The 8,172-nt window shown below is 36.8% G+C and overlaps 1 non-coding gene across 1 annotated transcript; it reads right to left on the reverse strand.

Moving 5' to 3' along the window:
- Positions 1-2,333: 2,333 nt before the first annotated feature.
- Positions 2,334-2,406, reverse strand: Trnar-acg (transfer RNA arginine (anticodon ACG)). The gene has a single exon. It is a non-coding gene; the product is annotated as a tRNA-Arg (tRNA).
- Positions 2,407-8,172: the final 5,766 nt, after the last annotated feature.

Consider the following 8,172-nt stretch of genomic DNA (forward strand, 5'->3'; position numbering starts at 1 on the left):
GGTAAAACTGATGACTACTACCACAGTCTGGTTCATGGCAGTCGCATACTGGAATGTTTCATGCCTTTTGTCTATGTTCTTGTTTATATTTTTGTCTATTTTCATGTTTATGATATTTACCGACTTTGTTTTATGCCTATTACGTTCATCATCAATGGGCTGGTACTAAACATGACACCCATTTTGCACGTAAACTGGAAGTTACCGGTGGTAGTCTTCTGTTTTACCAGGACTTATAGTACCAAGGACCTTGAATAGTACATACGAAATGACAGCTCGGTTATAATTTGTGTAAAAACACTCTGTTAGGTTAAGTATTCTTTCTGTTGTCACTTATACGTGCGTGACTTTTTATATTCACAAATATTACACGTCAAATATGGTTGAGTATCCATTCGCTATATACCTCTATGGGTAACTTACTCCCAACCGGAATTATGTAACTGATCAGTGCCCTTCGAAACACACTGAGCCAATTGTTCACCTGCGTTGGCCTTTCCACCGCTAATGTCTATCTTATATCTACTTTTCCCACCATGTCAGCCTTTCATACACCACATCATTTACGCACAGCTGCTGCTGCATTTTTCCCTCTCGCTATTTACATTCCGCTGTCACACACCAATTCCATGTAGGCGAGCTTGTTGATCAATCTTTAACGTTCTTCCTTGATCTATAGTTTCTATACTAATGCGAACTTGGCTTCCGTTTGCTCTTACAACGTCGCTTATACAAACATTTGCATATAACTTTCTCCGTTTTCAAAGAGAGAGAGAGAGAGAGAGAGAGAGAGAGAGAGAGAGAGAGAGAGAGAGAGAGAGAGTCACAGTATAATAATAATAATAATATCCTTTATTTCAGCTCAGGGCCATATGTATGGAATATACAAAATACAGTCAGTATCATACACAACCTAGAGACACGAGACATTATGATAAAAAAATGAGTAAACGGAAAACAGGGATCTTATTTTTAACTGCGCGAAATCTCTCGCAATTTCTCACGGAACCTCTACTATAGCTGTCATTTGCAGATGATGAGCCTTTCAAACATCGGTAATAGTGCTATTAAGATGGATAGAGTCGTTTTAATAACCTCGATTTACAAATATTTGAACACTCATAAAAATAAGTTAAAAGACACATCAATGTTTTATGAGACTAATTTTTCAAAAAAGAAAAAAAAAAGTTACGAAACAGGGAGCTTCCCTCTGCAGTTGGCTAAAGGGGACTGTTGTGCAAACGCTCTCTCTCTCTCTCTCTCTCTCTCGGCTCTCTCTTCTCTCTCTCTCTCTCTCTCTCTTTTCTCTTTTTTTTTTTTTTTTTTGGGGGGAAAAAAAAAAATGTTCCCTAATCATATATATACAGGGTGTCCATAAAGTCCCAGTACCATTACAAGCTATGAATGCTTGTAATGGTACTTGGACTTTATGGACACCCTGTACATTATTGTGGCTTGTAACTCATGATCTCCGGTTACGCCGTTACGGCATGTAGTAATGCACCGTAGATAAACATTAAAATGTCTATTTCGATGGGCTCAAATTCATCCACCAGAGTAAACATTCTTCCAGATATAATCCAGTCAAGTTTGGAATAGATCAGTTCCTTGGCTAATATACAGACATAAAATATATATATGTGTGTGTCTGTGCGTGTGTGATTTTCAAGTCGGAATTACTTTTTTTTTAAGTAAGAATCACTGTTCAAAGACTTTTTTTTTTAGTAAGAATAACTATTCGAAGACGATTTTTTTTCTTTATTTTTTTAGTAAGAATCACTATTCGAAGACGATTTTTTTTCTTTATTTTTTTTAGTAAGAATCACTATTCAAAGACGGTTTTTTTTAGTAAGAATCACTATTCGAAAATTTTTTTTTTTTTTTAGTAAGAATCACTATTCGAAAATTTTTTTTTTTTTTTTAGTAAGAATCACTATTCGAAGCATTTTTTTTTCTTTCTTTTTTTTTTAGTATGAATCACTATTCAATGACTGTTTTTGTTTTTTTGAGTAAGAATCGCTATTCAAAGACTGTTTTTTTATAGTAAGAATCACTATTCGAAGACAGTTTTTTTTTTTTTAGTATGAATCACTATTTAAAGACTGTTTCTTTTTTTTTTTTTTTAGTAAGAATCACTATTCAAAAAGGGTTTTTTATTTCTTTTTAGTAAGAACCACTATTCAAAGACTGTTTTTTTTTTATTTTTTAAGTACGAATTACTTCAAAGGCAGTTTTTTAGAAGTCTAAAACACGATTGACAGGGGGCTTTCAAATCGGACTCGCTACCTGTTCCATAACGGGGAACCGGTAAAAGGACCGAAAAATGATCTCTGCGACCTTGCCAGGATTCGAACCTGGAATCTTCTGATCCGTAGTCAGACGCGTTATCCGTTGCGCCACAAGGCCGTTGAGGTGAGAGTGGTCGTTCGTCCAACGTGTAGATCCTGTTGGAAAGAAGAAACTGACGTCATCAGTTTGTCTTTGTTTCGTACTTCACGATAAAGTTAGAAACCTCAACCATTATCCTGTTAATGAGAAATGCCTTTGGGAAAAACGTAATATGTTGAATTTCCTCTGTAAATATATGGCACGATCATTGTTTATTAATATAAAGGTTATAAGATGAGAAATGTCTTGGGGAGAAACGTAATATGTAGAATTTCCTCTGTAAATATATGGCACAATCATTGTTTATAAGTTAATATTAATGTTATAAGATAAGAAAGTTGCAACTTTATCTGTAGAATTTACTATGTAAGTATATTGCACGATTATTGTTTAGAAGTGAATATTAAGGTCATATGATAAGAAAGTTGCAACTTTTTAAGTTTATATTACGGTTATAAAATAAGAAAGTTGCAACTTTATCTAAATAGAATTATAGTACTATTAAGAAATCAGATTTAACATATATATAATCTGTACAATTCACTATGTTAATAGAGTGTAAAATCTTCATTGTAATACGTTAATATCAACACTTTACATTACTCTTGCTAATGCTTAATTTTCTAAAGTATTCCCTACAATGGGTTAGCTGTTAGCCTCATTTTTCTCTCGCCCATCCTGCCTATCAGCAAAATAGATAAATAAATAACTAAAAATATAAAATCAATAAAACAAAATAGATTAAAATAAAGAAATAAATAAATCACGATGTAACTGTATGCAAATCATTCTTCGTAATTTAATCATTATTTTCAAAAGAGGTAAGAGAAATTTGTAGTAGTTATTGTTGTGGTTTTAACAACCGACAAAAATGTATATCAAACTTGTTTTTCAATTGTCATTGCGAAAAATTACTTAGTTTTACGGATAGTTTTCTTTTATACAAATAATTTTTATATTATATACATTACACGTTTTATGTTAGTTATCACAATCTGGTTAATAAATCGTCATTTACATCTGCGTCCGTAGGTCAGTCAGATAAGAAAGTACTTTAGTAATGCAATACTAACAATGCAAAATCGCTCTATAACTACCTGAGTGGTCATGCAAATAAACTTCACAATTAAACTGCCGCGCTCATCATAGTCAACTTGTTACCATCTCATAATCACTTCATTACTGATCAAAATAACAACAGACTTTAATATCTTGGAATGTTACACAGAGCTTCCCAAAAGCTTCTTCATTCCTATCCAAATGTTGATGCCACATTGATCGAGTAAAAAATGATTCAAGATTGAAAAACTAAACTGTAAAATGCCTCGATAAAAAAAAAAAAGAAAAAAAATGGTGTGCTTTCGAAGTTCAAGGCCTTGTAAAAGTATGGAGCTGACGTTTTGCAAGCAGAAATCATCCTTGAATCAGTTTGTAGGCTAAATATTTTTATACTTTATTTTTTTATAAAATATTACTCCTTTTACTGTGTCGAGTTGTAAACACGAAGCTCTAGTATACATACATATCAAGGATTAGTCCTACCACAAAGCGAGCTGCTATAACCCTTATACTAGTCCATAGGCTGAGGGGGTCCCCGTGTGCATGACATGTCCCCTAAATTTCTCTTCATATCTTTGAAGTATACCATAGGACAAATGAAAAAAGTCTGGGTAGAATGTTCCTACCCTGGCAGTAACCAAGAAAATGACGTAATAACCACGCCCATTTCTCGCTCCTCTGGACGAATATTAAGGGGTAGTGGAAACTTAAATAGCAATATCTCTCTATGTATAAATCACAGAACAACAAACTATACCTCAAAATGTTTGCATTCAAGTCTTCTATAATTCTGCAAAATATGCAAATTAATATGCAGCTGAGGTCGCCAGAGGTCAAAAGGTCACGAAATCTGGTGCAAAGTGAAAATCTCACCACGTCCAAGGAAATCTGGCCTACAGTTGGCTATTATCGTATTTTGAGAGGAATGCTGCATGAATAATTTAGGTTAGATGTATCCAAGCCTATAAACATGCATCTTTAACCCTTTCATGTTTCATTATGTTGTCTAACATTAGATCATAAAAAGTCAAAATTGATAAGCCATATTTGTTGCTAAGTACACAGTATGTAGGTGGAGAGTGTTGGTCAGTATGTACACCTTTTTGTTGCTATATGCTGATTATGTGAGCTGTTGACAATGTCTCCTTTTCTCTTTTAACTTTCAGACACTCAGGTTACCAATAGGAAAGCAAAGGTCCTGCTTGTAAATCATTTTGGCAAAGAAGTTTAGGAGGGGTCCTGTTATTACCATATTCTCAGTGGCCTTTTCTAAATCATGAGCATCACAGAATCTATCCTGCAAATCAAAATCTAACTCTAACAGACTCTGTCTGATGATTTCAGCACACTGGCGTACAGGATCTGTTGAACGAATTGTGTCTGTCATATTTTCAGCAGTCACACTACTGCTGAAAAATATCAGTGATTTATTTACTTGTTTCAGTTTAGAGAAGGAAATATTGGAACCAAAAAGATTTACAAGCAGGACCTTTGCTTCCCTATTGGTAACCTGAGTGTCTAAAAGTTCAACATTCATGCGGTCTCTGATCTGACTTAGTTCAAACCCATCACCTCGATTCAGTCCCACTTCTATATCAGGTACCACAGCTAACCATGCTTTCTTCTTCCTATTCATATGGATCATCATTTGACCTGCTCTGTGCTCTTTCAGATTTCAGCAGATAGTTTATGCACAACTTGTGGCAGAAAAGGTCTGCACCAAAAACGGAGTGTCCATCTTGTAAATAGCAGGTTCGGGTGTAGATGTCATCCTGTAAAAATACAGTTACCGCCAAGAACTTCTTTGCCCGCTCAATTTCTGAGATTCGATACTTTTCATATACACCCTGGCGTTTGGCATAGGTATATACAACACATTTGTAATTGTAAATATCACATTGTTGACAAGGGGGTGGACGAGATATCACCTGAGACCTGGTGCTGCGGTCCCCTTGCAAGCTCATCCAGCGTTTCCTCTGGTGAAGACGCTTTCGTTTCTGCAATTTTTTTTTCAGAGTACTTTTCATTGTGTAAGTCTTGTAACAGCTATTTGTCATGTGGTAGACAAAGTGTTCATCAGAGCCACTGAACGACTTCAAACGCATTGCAACGTGGTCATTTCGAATGTCTGCAGCAATTTTGAAGCATTTTCTCCCGGTCAATGTGCTGACTGTGGCATCCTCTGTTGCTCTTTGGCAAATAATGCACTTCTCCACTGCGAATTTGTTGGCCCGGCCCGGTAACAATTTCACCCCACTGGTTCCCGCCTCCATCATTATTGCAATCATGAAGTTCCCTGAAACAGACAGTATGAAATTGTAAAGAGTATGAATGATGAGTCCTAGATCTTAGATTCATGGAGCATGTATGTAGGTTCTATGCTAATAGTCATAACCCCAGTACCACCTTCGACACAGCATTAAGGCAGCTTCCCCTACATCTAGCATGCATGAAACCAATAGCCTCATTCTATGCTTTAATCTGTTTAATGACGTTATAATCTTTAAATGATAAAACACTTTTGTTGACAGGGTGTGAGACAAGTTGGTTTTTTGGTGGTGAAGGAAAACCCAGGAAGGAGCAGAAGCACCTTCTGCTCCTTCCTGGGTTTTCCTTCACCATCACAACACCATGCACCATGCACTGATAACTAAATGTTTATTTTCTCTATTGTTGAAGGTGATAAAAGATGGGGAGAGATTGTGACTAATTTTCTTTGGAGGGCTACTTGCTTCTGTTTTCTTAATGACAGGAAGTTGCATGCTGCCCTCTATAAGTGGTCAGGCTTACATTAAATGAAGCACAGGGGCATCTGTTAAAAGGGGAAAGGAGACGTTGTCAACAGCTCACATATTCAGCATATAGCTTTGAGCTAAAAAAGGTGTACAGACTGACCAACACTCTCCACATACATACTGTGTACTTGGCAACAAATATGGCTTATCAATTTTGACTTTTATGATCTGATGTTAGACAACATAATGAAACATGAAAGGGTTAAAGATGCAAGTTTATAGGCTTGGATACATCTAACCTAAATTATTCATGCAGCATTCCTCTCAAAATACGATAATAGCCAACTGTAGGCCAGATTTCCTTGGACGTAGTGAGATTTTCACTTTGCACCAGATTTCGTGACCTTTTGACCTCTGGCGACCTCAGCTGCATATTAATCTGCATAATTTGCATACAGAATTATAGAAGACTTAAATGCAAACATTTTGAGGTATAGTTTGTTGTTCTGTGATTTATACATAGAGAGATATTGCTATTTAAGTTTCCACTACCCTTTAATATTCGTCCCGAGGAGCGAGAAATGGGCGTGGCTTATTACGTCATTTTCTTGGTTACTGCCAGGGTAGAAAAATTCTACCCAGACTTTTTTCATTTGTCCTATGGTTACTTGAAAGATATGAAGAGAAATTTAGGGGACATCTCATGCACACGGGGACCCCCTCAGCCAATGGGTTATTATATTGATCTGGTATTTTGTGTGATCATAACAGTTCAACAACTCACAGGGAGAATGTTTCACTGATTTGTGCTGACAATATACATGATGATCCCTTCTTTGCATCTTTTCCCACTTTTATGTGGGGTCGGTGTATCTGACAGCTGTCAGTCTTCCTCATTTGAAAGTCCAGTGGGTTGGTGACAATACTGTCTTGACTTATTCGACAGTCACTTGACTGCCTCCTATGACTGTGTGTATTTAACGGTGATTCTCGTAGGCTTCAGTGAAAGACTATTAAATTATGTTCGTCAGAGGCGAATAATTTTTTGTTTTACTCGTATGACGTCCGAAAGTATTATTGGGTTAGTTACTTAGCTTCCATATGAAACGTATAAAGATGATTTCCGTATACCTGAGAAAGAAAGAGAATTTGAATATATATGTTTGGGTTTTACAATTTCATATAAATTACTATGTATACCGTGTGTACACTCGCCATTTTTAAAGAAAAACAAAAACTCAAAATTACAGTATGAAATTTTGAGTAAATGAAAATTCCTCTATATTATTTCACCATTAATGCTTCAGAGATAGTTGTCTTTTTTTTTTATTCTGTTGTTTTAAATCGTGTTGCTGGTTGAATCTAACGACGAATTAATATTGGGTCGTAAAATTAATCCTCTCTCTCTCTCTCTCTCTCTCTCTCTCTTTATATATATATATATATATATATATATATATATATATATATATATATATATATGCACGTCAGTAGGTAGGAGGATGTTCCTTGTTTTTAATGCATCATCAAACTCAGCATTGCCGAATGGGATAACCTCTAATTTACATGTGAAGAATCTCTAGCGTGGTGAGCCGGCTGTTCCCCCCCCCCCCCTCCCCTCCCTCTCTCTCTCCCTCCCTACCTACCACCCACAGTAACCGGCTCACCTCCCTGAACAACGTCTCTTGTGTCTAGTCCCCCCCCCCTAACCCCCATCCTCACCCCCCACCCCCCCAAATGGTCTCCCTTTCTCGGTATAACCTTCCCAACCATCCTTCGAAAACACAACCCCTCCCCCCCAGGACATTCCCCCCCCCCCTCCTCTCACTCCCCGTCCCACAGATGCTGATATTTTACACACACTTTGACAAACCAGCCAATGCTTAGAGCCATGGTACAAATTAATCCTCCGGAGTGGTGGGGGATGGAGGTAAGAGGGGGAAATGAAGAGGGGTTTGAGAGGGGGGAGGAGGAGGAGGAGGAGGAATTG

This window comes from Macrobrachium nipponense, chromosome 38 (genome assembly GCF_015104395.2).
Source record: "Macrobrachium nipponense isolate FS-2020 chromosome 38, ASM1510439v2, whole genome shotgun sequence".
NCBI classification, from domain to species: domain Eukaryota; kingdom Metazoa; phylum Arthropoda; class Malacostraca; order Decapoda; family Palaemonidae; genus Macrobrachium; species Macrobrachium nipponense.